Raw genomic sequence first — 15,900 nt, forward strand, 5'->3', positions numbered from 1 at the left:
GGCTATCGGGGGTGTCAAGAATCAATTTGATACATATTATTATTATGTGTTGTGCAAGAAATATCAAATTTATTTTACTCTCTTAACCATTATTATTGACACCACTATTGGCCATCGTTACAACGCCACAGATTGGTAAATGTACTTGTCAGCCATAGGCAATTTCATGTTATCATTATTGGGCCGTGGCAAGTTCGGGTTCGTAGCCGAATGTCACTTAACCTGACAGCAATCACTGTTTGCTAGAACCTCAGCAATTTAACTACAAGGAGCTGAAAGTGACAACCGAGACCGCAAAACGTGAGGCTTCTAAGCAAACATACACATTCAAAACACCTACAGTAATTTGATTAGCATATTATGTGTTTGCTACCATTAGAACAGCGTAATCAAATACAGTCTTCTGTATGAAAACATTGCTTATATTTCAATAATTAAGAACGCTCTATCGCCGTTAACCTTCAAAGGTTTATTTTACAAATTGTATAGCTTGGAGGTAAGTGGATTCAGAGTATATTCAAACTATTTTTATCTAAAATTATTTACATTTCATTGCTGGTAGATGATTCACTTGTAATAATATCAATCTTTAATTGAATTTAAATATTTTTTTTGTCATTTGACAGACATTCAAAGAATGCCACTATTAAGTGCGTTTGGATGACGAAAATGAAGAAAATCCTTCCACTTCTTCTATGGAGATTGAAATTTAGAAAATGGACAATATAACTTAACCAGGCTAATGATCAAAATATCTACATGAGATTTTCATTCTAGGACGACACTGAAATAATAATAAAGGCCTTGCATTATTTATACAAGCCAAAAAGATTTTTTTTTTTGTTAAAATCATGTTTAATTATTTTTTTATTCTACAAATTGTAATTATTTATAAGATTTGAGAATATGAAATTCTTTATTGAACATACATAATTTGAAAACAAAAATTTTTCTAAAAGGTATAATTATTATTTGATAAGTTTTCAAATTATGTACAAATGTTCAATATAGAATGTTAGATAATCAATTCTTGTAAGTTTTTATTAGTTAAATAAAAAATAGTTAATTAAACTATACGCAAGTGCAAGTACGTTCAAACTGAAATATTGATAAATCTTGATGTTAGCTATGAATCAAATGTCTATTATTGGTACCTTCTTTCAAACCTCAAAAGTCAATAATTATCAAAAATTAACGTAATTTTAAAGCATTTCAGATGTATGAATATTAGTCAATTTCATCGTAATTAGGTAGAACGCAGGTGTCTCAATGGTGACGGACATTGGCGCAAATTCAATAGAAGCGGGCTTGTTTTTCTCCCGGTGACGTATTTTATATTACAACGTTTTTCTTAGGTCATATTCTTATTTGTCCGGTGGTTGTTTGTCCGGTACAAATCTTGCAATCGATTTTTTACTAACTTTCCGACTAGCTAGACATTTGAAACTTTTAGAATATATCAGAACACGATGCCAATAAATTTTATACTTTTAGCCATCTTTAAGTAGAATTGAATTCATTTTTAGTTAATTCTGTTTTGTATGAAAAGTTATTTCGATACTATTATTGGTTGCTAGGGGGTCCTAGCAACTAAATTATTAAATAATATATACATGCATTACTATGGAAATCAATATGAAATGACATTTCATTATTCAGTATTTCTATCAAGTACAATTTTTTTGATCGTTTAAGCTAGTCAAGTCAAGTTTATATGATTCAACAGAAAATTTAAAAACGTTGTATATAAAAAGTTCTTTTTATCTTGTAATTATTAAATATTTTTTTGTAATAATTTTATTTGAGATGTTTTCAAATTATTATAGTTATTTAGATGTATATTAATAATAAAGTAAATATTTGAATAACGAAATAAAAACATTATTATGGGTTGTTCTTTTTTTGTTATTTGTAAAAAACATAAACGATAGAATTATTAATTAAACCATACTAACATCATTCTGAAGTCACTAAGTGTATCATGTGATGTTATCCTTCTATTTTATAGTAGGTACCTAGTTAAATCGCTTTGGTCGGATACGTTTAATTATAATCGTGTCCATAAGCCTGTATGGTGTTGAATCATAGAGGCTAAAAATAAAAAATGGTTGAATTATTTTGAGATTTTTAGTGCTTATATTATTAATTCAATACAAGTTATGTCCGTACATAGAAATAAGCATATTGTTCTTATTTTAAATCATAATACGATGGAAAAAATAACTTTATACTAATAATGCTTCAAATACACTCTATGACGATGCGTCATATATATGTCGAAAAACCCGTTTCTTATGTTGGCGTCCTGTGTCACAGGGTGTCACAGAGTGTAAATACGATGTCATAGTCGTCATACAATATGTATGTATAAATGTCGGAATGGCATAGATTTGATCATAGACACTAAAACGCTCTTAGCATATATGTGCCCGATCGTCATATAGTCTATTTGAACCTTAACTAAATAACGCTTTTTAGAAATAGATGCCTCAAATTAACGTTAACATAATAATCTAGTTTTGACACTAAAGTCTATGAATTTGTATTTGCTAATCCAATAATATGGCTTTTATTATAATTCATTAGTTTATCGCACGCTGTTTGATTCCCATTGATGGCCAATAAATTAAAGTGTTACTCAGTTACTCAGTCGATTCTTAACAATGACTTCTGCATGACAATTTAATGGGACAACCATATTACACCGCTCCCATGTTAGCAGATTAAACCACGAGTGGTTTTGACATGGATGGGTGAATATCGAATGTTTACAATAAGGCAACATTGATTAAAAACATTTGCATATCGTATTATTCGCTTGAGCTTAATTAATGTCATTTCAGTATTTTATATCATAATTAAAATCTATAATATCCGACAAAAGTACATACTTACAAATACAATCAAATTAATATTAATACTAATTAATAATATTAATACTAACTAATAGAGGGTAGGTACTTGATATAATTTGAATTTAAATTCTAATGGCTGTGTATATGTATGGGGTATGTGTGGGTATGTATGTATTAAAATATATTTTAAAAAAAAACTTAGCTTCTACGCAGTGGCGGCTTCTGGGGGTGCTGCGGTTGGTTAAAAATAAAAATAAATGTTTATTTAGATTATATTTTACTATTAACATCAAAATTATTAAAATTAAATATTATAAGTGTTTTTATTTCATTATAAAATTGATTCTTCTGTCTTTTTTCCTTGAAAGAAGGTCTATCAACTTTTAGTTGATCTTGACATATATCGCGACTAGCTCAGAACCGCTGTACCCGACAACGTCAAAAAACAAAAATACTGCCAAAGCGGCGAGCCCCGTTCCCCGCGCCCCTCCTTCATCTATTCCAGCATATTCTATCGAAAATGGTACTGCATGAAATCACGCGATGCATCACTTTCATCACGGTGTTTGATAATTATTATTGGATGTATTGGTGTGCCGGCGAGTTTAACACGCTTAAATAATATTGATATTTTCATATAATATACATAAATTTATGTATATTATAATATTACATTTTTCTAATTTGTTTGAGCGTGCTGCAGTTCCACAGTGCATATGGACGAGCCGCCACTGCTTATACGTGTAGTAATTATACCACTCAGCATTAAATGAGTGACAACTTTAATATGTCTGTTTTATTATCAAAACAAAACAATAGAGCGATAATGAATGCCAGCATTTCTCAATCAAAACTACATCAGTAGAGTATGTTATGTTATGATATATTGAATTGCGACAATATCTCTTGTAATATTATATGTACTGCATTTGAATAAATTGGAAGGACAATCCATGAATCCTCACACACTCATTGAGTCCGTCACGCTCCGCTAAGCGATGCACTACTATCGTCACGAGTTCTTCACTTGACAGAGTCAATCGTGATTACACTCGAATCAAGTTTCTCAGTTCATTAATTTAATCAATCTCTCGATCACATCGCTCTCACCAGTACATTCGTATCCACGATAATAATCTCACGCTGTCATCTGTATGATGTTTATTATTGTATTTACTTATTCTTGCATCGATCAATAAATTCTCTCACGTAGGAACAGTTGAAATTAATTAAAAATACCATAAATACTGAATAATGAGAGAAACTCAAAATACTAAAATTAGAGTTACATTTTCCGTAACTGAATGTATAGAGCTAGTGATCATTCAAAATATTCTGCAGAATGACGAAATCATAGACTTAATTTGTCGTTGTTCTAGCATGTGACAGCGTGTGACGTGATCATAATGTAATCGCAGCTTTAGGGTGTTAACGGCCCACGTGCGCCAGGTGGGTCAAAATGGAGATTTTATGGTATTTTTAGAGCACAAGCCTGAATATTCCTTAAACGTTGCAAATAATCTATTTATATATTTCGAAGCCATATTATCCTTTATATGTATTTTAAACATTTGATGCCTCCATAAAGTATTTTTATTACATAAAATAGCATTCGTTTAAACCTCTTGTTCTAATGTTTTAGAATATAGTCATATTTCAGTAAATCCATGTGCGGTGGTGTTAAGATTTCTTAGATTTATTAATTTTTAAACGTATTTATAAAACCATTAGTAAAATTTATGTTGTCATTATTATAGTGAAATATTTACGATTAAAAATTATATTTATAATCTCTGTGATCCCAAATTTGACTAGAATTAGGCATTTTATTATTCCAAAAATGGGCACGATTAACACATTTGAAGATAATTCTAAAGATATTGATTATAAGCTATGTTTTTGACTATTCAAATGTAATAATACATATTACGAATAATGATTATTTTATAATAATTATTGACCTAAGAATAAGGTAGAGTATTTTTTTGAAATACGCCATTTCTATTGGCATTTCCCAGTGGTTAAGCTACAACATTTGGCCGTAGCCATAAATTGACAAACGATAAAATGAACTAGTGAGTAAGATCATAAATTAACGCGCATGTTTGAACATGTACCGAACATGTGTGCCCTTAAGTGTGGACATATAAAAAAAATTACTGGCATACTTAAATAAAAACTGTGCTGGATCTATCATCTGTAAATATTTCCAGAGGAGTTACTATCAGGGTGCGCTATGTATACTTGAGGAAATCTGGTCAGCCGTCAATAAGATATGTAGATCGAACCATATTATGAGGTTTCAGGATACTCCTTTATGCAAGCTGTCCATGATAGAGAAAGTCTTTTGAGGAGAAAAAGACCCTCAAAGGGCTGCAGAGCCACCGATGAAAATGGTGATGTAAATATTGAAAATAAAGAGAGAGACGTAAACGATTTGTTAAACACTACCTCTTGTTAAAGAATATAAAATAGCTTAGACCCAATCTGAGAATGTTCATTAAAGTATACTATTACAGTATTACACTATTATGTAGGTACTTTGTACACATACACATGATAGACGTAACAATAACATTATCCAATACGTACATTGTACGTAGAGACTATTTTGAATAGAGATTCTTACCAACCAAATAATCATTATTTTGTTAACATTTAGGCCCGTTTCAGACGGGACACCGGTGTCGCGCTCGTATTAGTAAAGGAGGCCTTTGTATTCGAATAAAAGGACCTTTGTAATATGTTTATGAACGCCCCAGAGCTAATGAGTCAACGCGTGCCTGGTACACTTTTCCGTCAGCCGCTACATTCTCAAGCCGCCGATACACTTGTTTTTATTACCGCAGCCAGTTTTATGTTCTAATTTATAATATAATAAAATTACTCATTAGCTCTGGGGCGTTCATAAATATAATACAAAGGCCCCTTTATTCAAATACAAAGGCCTCCTATATTATATCGAGAGCAACACTGGTGTTCCGTCAGAAACGGGCCTTAAAGTGTTTTATTCTTTCAAATATCTATTGAAGCATTATAAAACCAACCCTTTTCCAAAATCTACTTGATTCACCATAAAGATATTTTATTTAAACTTAATCTAATGTAGCTACGCAATCCTTAAATTAGTAAATACTTAAATCACGTGTCCGGAAACTTGTACGTATCACACTTCACCGTGAAATGTTGTAAAATAGTCAAAAACATTCTCCTATTGGTAAAATACATTAAATTATGTTATTAAATCATACATTAGAATATTTTTTATAGGTAGAAGAATTTTATGGTTAAAAAAAAACTAACCAAAATCATCTGCAAGTTGTAATCTTGATTCAATGAAAACAAAATGGTATGATTGACAAAGTGTACCTACACTATTTTCGTCGGATTTTTACAACCTACCCCCACTATGATAGTTTGGATTAGGCAGGGTTTAATTGAATTTAAAACTAACCAGCACTATCTGTAATTTGTATTATTAGTTCAATGATAACAAATGAGTACGACAGACAAAGTTTAGTGTCCACTATAATTATTTAAATCGGATTTTAACAACCTACCTCAACCCTTCGTCAATGATAGTAAGTATGTAGGTATATAGTGATCTAAAAACTGATAATAATTAAATGTTTACTTACATCTGACTAGGGATTGCAATACCGAATGAAAATATCAATACCGGTATTTCGGTATTTCTTATTGAATACCGGTATTTCTTAAACATTAAAAAAAAAGAAGTAAGAGCTTATCAATAAATATAGCTATTAAAATCTTTTTAAAATATTATTTTATAGCAAAAACCTACATACCTACTTACATTAATTATTATGTTGACATTTAAAAATATGTATTCATCATAATAATTGTAGAACTTGTGATTTTTTCCGAATACTTTGAATATATTGATAATTTTAACTACAGCCCTCAAAAGTTCATCAAGTGCAAATAAGTCCCGGCTGCAGGAAAAGCTTCTTAAATTCAACTCTTGTACAACAGTCATCAATAATTATAGAATAATGGAACATTTTTGTCACGGATGTTTTCTATTTCAAAATAATATTATGATAATTCATCGCGACAATTACTTATATAATTAATATAATATATTATGATGAATTTTGTTTTATTATTTTTTCACCTCTGTTGGATTCACTCAATATTATTTGCATTTTAACAGCACATAACTTATAATTCATTTTCAAAAACTTTAATGAGTGTGTTTTCTTAATACCGAAAATTCCGGTATTTTGGATTTTTAAAAGCGGTATTTCGGTATTGTCAAATACTGGAATACCGGTATTGCAATCCCTACATGTGACATAAATTTCATTATTTGTCTGGTATAAATGGTACTGACATCGAATATTGAAGGATATGTCGGTCCAGTTGTTCAAAAGCTTTTAATAAACCTGGTTTTACAGAAATTATTGGATTTTAATCGGAATAACTCAGTGAAACAGATTCTGTTTAGGTTGTATAATGAGTTTTGTGAAACGTAGAATGTTGGAGTGGTTTTGAAGTTTTAATGACACCCATATCAAATGTTCAAAGCGAACGGAAAACATTCAAAAACGCCAACAAAAATAAACACAAAGCTTAGTCACAATCATAAAACTTTGTCGGATTGATCAAAAATTTAAATCGTATTTAGCTAAGATTGTGAAGGTATTTATATACGCAATCTATTATAATTTTTTTTTAATATAATACCGGAAAAGTATTAAAAATAAAGCATATTTTCAAAAATGATAACAATGATACAAGTTCCCGTCCTCACATTAGATATTTGGAAGTGAGATGGAATAGGAAAGGTAGGTTGGTTTGACTCCCAAATGAATAACGCAGAATTTGGTGCGTGAATGAAATGAATCCTGGTTTTATTATTTCCTTCCAAATAAATATTAATTTAATTATTACAGATAAGTATACAGATTATAATTTAGCTGAGCTTTTGTGCATATCATGTAAACATAATATATCATTATTTATTGATTTGCAATATTATTGATTAATTGAATTATTATATTATTTTGCTAAATTAGCTTTCTGTTGAAATTTGATTGACTCACATAAATTGCTTGTTTTGCAATTTTAGCAATATTATGTTGAAAGTTACATTGTAGTTATAAATTAATGGTTTCCTGCCAAGTCATGCTGGATGGTAGGGTATTCACCTTACAGATATAATTTGTGAAAATTTGACTTTTTATAAGTGTAATTAATATGTACTTCATTGAACTCCCTTACGGTAGTGAAAGTAGGGGTCTTCTTCTTATTGTGCCATCCCCTAGCGGAGGTCGGCCATCATCAAGGCGATCTTATCTTTGTCGTATGCTACCCGGAACAGTTCGGTGGAGCTGCACTCGTACCAATCACGGAGGTTCTTAAGCCACGAAATGCGGCGCCGTCCTCTGCTACGCTTCCCATTGATCTTTCCTTGAATGACGAGTTGGGGAATACTGTATTTTTGTCCTCTCATAATGTGGCCGAGGTATTGTAGTTTCCTGGTTTTGATACTACGTAGAACTTCTCGGTCCTTCCCCATTCGATTGAGAAGTTCAACATTTGTCACCCGGTCAGTGTAAGAAATTTTGAGGATGCGTCTATACAGCCACATCTAGAAAGCTTCAAGTCTCCGTGACATCTCTTGGTTTAGCGTCCATACTTTTATACCATAGAAAAGAATTGAGAGCACATAACAACGTACCATACGCAGTATCAGACCTAGGTTAAGATCTCGATTGCTAAGGAGGCGTCTCATTTTGAGAAAGGCGCTCCTTGCGATCTCAATTCTAGTTTTTATTTCCTGAGACTGGTCCCACTTCTCATTGACCCATGTACCTAAATATTTATAATAGGTCACACGTTCGATTGGTTCGCTGTTAATGAAAAAACTTGTGTTGGTGTCTGGTGTCGCTGTTTTTGATACTAGTAATAGTTTTGTTTTCTTGAGGTTCAATTTAAACCATAAGAATTACTGACCTCATTAACCTTTTCTACCAGTTGATGTAAACTCTTTAAACTATCAGCAATCAGCACAGTATCATCGGCATATCGTATATTGTTAATATGTTTGCCATTAACCATAATACCCACCGATTCACGTTGTAAGGCTTCCTTGAAAATAGCTTCCGAGTACATGTTAAATAGCAAAGGTGATAATATACACCCCTGTCTTACACCGCGACGAATTTTTACCTCTCCACTGATTTCGTTTTCAATCTTAATATTCGCTGTTTGATTCCAATATAAGTTAGCTATCAGTTGAATGTCTCTTGGATCGATGCCTATCAATGAAATACATATACACATCAACATTAACATCTAGGCATCTTTGCACTAGAACATTCAAGCTGAAAAGTGCTTCGCGAGTGCTCAAACCACTTCTGAAGCCAAATTGTGTGTCATCCATGAAGTGGTACAAGTAGGGGTACAAAAACATTACAAAATAATCATGCTCTATATTTAGTAGACAAATTATTATCAGCCAAACTAGAACCATCATAATATCATCTTGGCTACAATTTTCTAGCGCTGTATACGTCATCTGTAAAAGTGCATAATTTATATGTATTCAGCGCACAAAAATATCAATGAGGTAATCAAACTTAAAAAAAAGGATATCTTAAATACAAAACGTAAAAAAATGTATTTGACGTTAACATAAATCAGACTCAGTGAATTTGAATCGGACAGAGCACCTCACCATAATTATTATATCGCACATTATCGCCTTGGTATCTTGTTTTTGTTTTTATAATCAAATATCACAACACATGGATAATTTACCATACCGCACGTTATAATATGTTACTTAGATATTAAATTATGTATTCAGAATAATCTCTCAGTGATGCATAGCTAACTTTAAAAAAATTCTTAACCCTGGGATAAGATATAATACTTAAAGCTATCCATTCTTCTATTGACATAGATGAAGATGCGTAGTTTACCAGACACTCCCACATCGTTTTAGCGACGTTTTATATCACACACGAGTGACTCGGCGTGATCTTTGAAATTCCTCAAAGCGCCCGCTAATGACGAAAGACGTTACAGATAATTGGATTAATTACGTCAAGCTTAGCTGCCCTCGACGTATCCAAATAACGGAATTGGAGACACTGAAAAGGGTACTGTATTTGCAGTGACGTAACAGTATTCATATTGCGAGACTACAATAATATTTACACAAGCACTTTTTTAAAACTTTTGTTTTATTATTTGCCAAAGTAAAGTAATTTTGTATATATATAATACTAGATGGTTCTGAGACTTGGACGGTAAAACAAGCGAAAAGTAAAAGCTTAATACGTCATTGAAAACGTGCTACTGAGAGTCTTGTGGATGATCACAGTTATCAACGACGTCATAATTACCGTACTCCATATTATTTGAATCAGACTCCTTGATTTATTTGCTTTAGCTAAACTTCATTTTTTGATTATTTAGATTAAAGACCATGGGGAAGAAAACAATCGTGAAATAATACTCCTGGTACTGTGAAAAATATTGAATTTGTAAAATTATGTTGAATTCATGACACGTCATTTATATTTAAATCATCATTTATGGAAATAAATACACAAGTAACCGCTTTATCCGAAAAGGATCGTCTATCGACATAAGTAGATATTATTTAACTTTTGAGAAACTTCACTAAGAGAACGATGGTAAGACCCACTCAATACAGTGAAATGCGGAGTCTTTGATAACCAAATTTGAAAAATTGACAAACTAAAAAACATAGACCACCTGTTTTCCTTCAGACCATCTCCACTTGAATGCCGTTATGTTGAACATTACAAAGGTAGCTAACAAAAATAAACTATATTATATTTCTTAAAAATTCTGTTGATCCTCCACTTTATGGAAATTTCGATTTCATCTCTATTTATGAGGAATAATAATAATATAGGTATTTGACTACAACTAACAGTGATCGGGTGCATACTCTCTATAGTTAGTTATTCATTCAAATCCAAATTTTCAATTCAAAATCAATCCAATTTTTTTTTTTTTTTTTTTTTTTTTTACATACTGTGAACATTACAAATTATTAATTTAAGACGTTCACAACATGATATTTAAAAACAAAGAAACAGTGTAAAGAAGAAATAAATATATGCAGTGTCACAAAAACAGTATGAAAAGTAAAATAAAAAGTACAAAAATTATAAAAAATATATAATTTATAAAGCATGGAACCACACCGAATGAGCTCAGAATTAACAAAACAACGTACATTTATAATTCTATACTCATCCTCACGTAGGTGGAATATATCAACATCCGAAGCGATTTGGTTGAACACAGTTATTGCCCTGTACTTGTACTTGTATCGAACAAACAACTGATGCTCCCGATTTTTAAGATAGTTATCAGGGACACACAAGTCTATACTATCAAGAATGGCAGAGTTCACCACGTATAAGTCGAAAAAAATACGTGGCCAAATATTACATGACTATACCGGATTACAATTATTAGTTATTGAAAAAAATCGGTGTGTGTACCTACTTACGTACGCCCGTTAGAAGTTATACTTCTTTGGCGTAACAAAACAAAAACAAAACTTGTGATAAACTAGATTCTTTGACTAGCTCTTAATTATCTTGTTAAATTACACACTCAAGAAAAAGAACCGCTTATTGGAACGCCGTTGGTTTATTTCTATACAGTCTATACACAGTATAAATTAAATTATATAATTATTTATCGTTGTTTTTATTTTTAAAGTAACAACTGCCACTATGACGTTTAATAGTTTGTTTACGTAAGGAATTGCAAATGGCCAATAATAATAAATTCGCTGTCTAGCAACGGAACAATTCAAAACTATAATATTATACTGTATAATCGTCACTATTGCAGTATCATTCTGTGGTGTAATGGTTGTGCGTTCGGCTGATAACCGAACAAGCGTTGGTTCGAATCCAATCGAGTGTATTTTTTTGTGTGAAAATATAAATTATGTGTTACTTGTCACACGCCAAAAATACACTCTGATCTGATTTTCCAAACGCGCCTAAAGAAGTATAACTTCAAAAAACACTGGTACATCAAAATTGTATGTACGTCTTTTGCTTCACGCTTGTGCCAACGCGCAACTGTATACACTGTCAACGAAAAGCAGTGTGCCATAAACACTTCAATTATGAACAGCAATAAGGCTCTATACCAATAAGCAGTGCAGCCTTTGAAACGGTCTGAGAAGAGAGCGTCCGATATTGTTGCTGGAAGTTTACTACAAATCTGAAGGAATGTATCGTGGCGGCGACTGATTCAATTAATTACTGAGAATATCCGCTTAACATCTCATTTAATTATATTATACAAGTCGAGTCAAAGCTTTGAACAATAATAATTACATTTATACGTGAATACACTACTCATTATAATATTAACTGTTTTCGCTTCTTGTATCAAGAATAGAAATAACTGGTATTATATTATAATATCACGCTAAAGGATTTTAAGAACGCACAAACATCAGGCGTAAGGCCCGTTTCAGACGGGACACCGGTGTTGCGTTCGATATAATATATGAGGCCTTTGTATTATGTTTATGAACGCCCCAGAGCTAATAAGTCATCGCGTGTCCGGTACACTTTTCCGTCGGCCGCTACATTTTCAAGCCGCCGATGCACTTGTTTTTATTACCGCTGCCAGTTTTATGTTCTAATTTATAGCGCGAAATTATGCGTTAACTCATTAGCTCTGGGGCATTTATAAACATAATATAAAGACCCCTTTATTCGAATACAAAGGCCTCCTATATTTTATCGAGCGCGACACCGGTGTCCTGTCTGAAACGGGCCTAAACGCCACTTTTGTCAAGATGCCTGTTATCATTTCGATTTAATGCAAGAATTTTTTGAAGAAATTGACACTTTTGAAGATGGCTAACAAAATATAACATAATACCAAAATAGTTAAAAGTTAATAAAATCCACATTTTTCCAACCCATGTACACATTATACTGATAAATTCTAAATACATATTCTAATCAGTAAAGAACACAGTAGCAACTTTGAATTCGTAAAAAATACGTATTTTTCAGGAAACAAAATGAATGGGAACGGGTTTATCTTACTGGGTGTAGTATAACAGGCTACGGATTTTGAGTATGAAAACATATGGGGTAAACTTATAATAATATGTATTAAATAATATATTACTTTCAATAGTTACGTCTGTATGATAGTAATTTGCATTAACGTTTGTCACGTAAATAATTAATGTAACATGCATTCAATATTGAGGGTAGTCGGCATGCTTTTTTAAACTTGGGTTTTATGGACTGACACATCAAAAAGTACCCTGATTCAAAACTTTAGTCCATGGCGATGACTTTTACATTTCTATATAGTAATCAGCTGTTCTGTGCTATTTTCCTACTTCTCTTCAAAAAGGAAAAGATTGTAAGCTCCAGAGACAGATATATAGCAAAAAAAGTCAACAAGTAGTATCTTCGCCAATAATTAGTATATTTTTTGTGTTTTTTCTAGAAAACGGTTAGCATCAGTTTCTGTTTTGTGTGAGTATGTGGCAAACAAGTGAGTAAAAACGGTTGCCATGGCACCAAATCTCCTTCGATGCTCTGATGTCGACACACTCGGTGAGTACCCAAGCGCCATGCTCGGCATATCCTCTGCTGATAGAGCCGTAACCATCACAGACCTTCTACCACTACATGCCTGGACTCAATACTGATTCTACACAATCGCAACACAGCAATCACAACACAGCACACCATCGTCGCAGCCAATTCACAGACTGTCAGATGCCGGTTCATAGCCATCAAAAAGTGATGTTCAACATCCACTAAAATGACTCCTCTTTGGAGACGAGGCAGGAACCAGGTTTTGGCAGTTTTATATTTATAGGAGTAAGCATAAATTGAGTAATTGTAATTATTGTTTTTCTGATTTTATATGTTTCTGTATATTTAAATTTAATTATCTTTAAGAATTGTGAAATATAACCTTGTACTTGGCAAATGTTTCACATATGGCAGGGTCATCTGCTATTGTATACTACAATAGGTTAGTAACTATCTATATCGGGTTAGGCCAGTCAAAACCTGATGTCAACTCTTGAAAATTATGAGAACAATTCTTGGGTTAGTGGTCAAACTCATAGGTAGGTACCTAGTTAAAGATGTGTGGAAGGATTCAGACTCGTAGAAGTCACCAATTGAAGGACGCTAAGGCGCGACCCAAATTGAGGCGCATGTCGCGGATTATCACGTGACGTCACAGTAAGTTGCCACTGCGCGAAAAAAGTGTGTAATGTCGTTGTTCTTGGGGTTTAAAATGTTATCAGAGTGATGATTCCATCCCGTAGCACATTTGGAACCCTTAAACGAACATTGTCAGTTGGCAAAATCTGCCAAAATCACTAAAACAACAATGAAGTCACCTCACGTTTAACTGCACTGCAACGACACCTGCATGATGTTTTCGATATTTTATATTTTCGATAAGAAAATTGTCTACTATCTATGGTCTGCAGGTTGGGTTCTTTTCAAAATATTATCTATGGATGTCATGCCGCAAGTATGTGGACATGTGGAAACTATTAAAATTAAATGAAATTTTTCCTAATAGGATCATATGGGCCTCCACAAAGTAGAGGTTTGTATTAACAGATTTGTTTTTTACGGGAAATGGATATCAGCCACTTGCTCAACCTATTAGGTACATACCCTGACTCACACACAAATTAAAAAAACAATATGTGTACTTGCCAGACCCAGGATTCCAACCTGAGACCCACGGCGTGATAGTCCAACGCTTAAGCCGCGCGGCCACCATGAAATTAGCATGAATAATTAATAATAATTCATATTACTAATACATTATAGTAGGCACTCTTCATCAGTGTCATTCTTCAGTGAATTTACAGAGATTGTGATAGTTCAACATATTCTGCAAAATGACGAAACTATAAACTAAATTTGTCGCCGCGCAGCGTGACATTAGGCGGCATGCACCTCACTTTGACTCACGCTTAAGAGTTTCTTTCTACCTACATCGCAGAACCTGCGTTTTATAGAAAAAGATGGTAGACACATCTCAAGGGTAAAGTGTATTTAGTTTCATAACTTTGCACTTTTTACTACACTATGACTACACTGATATAGATTCATCTTTGCCTGATTACCTACCTCGCATAAAATTTGATCAAATGATATTATTTACTTGTGTTATATATATATATATATATATATATATATATATATATATATATATATATATATATATATATATATATAGTAATAAATAAATAGATAATATGTGTTAGAATAGAGCCGAATTGCAAAGTGATGAAATGACAACTATAATGGACCTGTATAGGATAGCAATAAGCTGCGACCCTTATCTGATACTTACTACAACAATGATGAAGAGGCGGCTCTCGTGGTGCAGTGCACTTCCACTCTAGAGTTCTGGGTTCGATTCCCGGTGAGGACACAATATTTATGTAATTTTCTCAAAGCCTGGGTGTTAGTGATCGTTCAAAATTAACAACCACCTCGTATAAAAAAGCAAGGACATGGTTATTAATAATTCTAAAAAAAACAATGATGAAGAGTAAATACATCAAAAAATGGAGAGTAATGATTAATTAATACCCTCATTTAAACATCACAGTTTAATGTTGTTAGCTTAATCAAATACTTAACCGTATGAATGTTGATGAATTTAAATAAATTTAATATTAGTACAAGTTATGAAGCGTTGTGAAGTAATGTCATTCTCAATCGCTTAAAATATGAAAACGACTCAAATTTCGTGTAAAACCTCCTTGTGTTTATAGCTTTGTCATACATATTCGCTCGTGTATTGCTAAGCTAACAACTGTGTGCGCATCAAAGAACTCCATCGTATAGGTGTAATATCGTGGCACGTTAAATTGTGAAATTAAACTCAGTTCAAAGAAAACTTATGACAAACATCTCGTTAAAGCTGGCGAAACGATGAAATTCGTACAGCCTGACGCAAAACATCCACCCCAATAACATAATATATACTACGT

Source organism: Rhyacophila brunnea, unplaced genomic scaffold (assembly GCF_057557595.1).
Source record: "Rhyacophila brunnea isolate RB1 unplaced genomic scaffold, BYU_Rbru_1.0 scaffold_11, whole genome shotgun sequence".
NCBI classification, from domain to species: domain Eukaryota; kingdom Metazoa; phylum Arthropoda; class Insecta; order Trichoptera; family Rhyacophilidae; genus Rhyacophila; species Rhyacophila brunnea.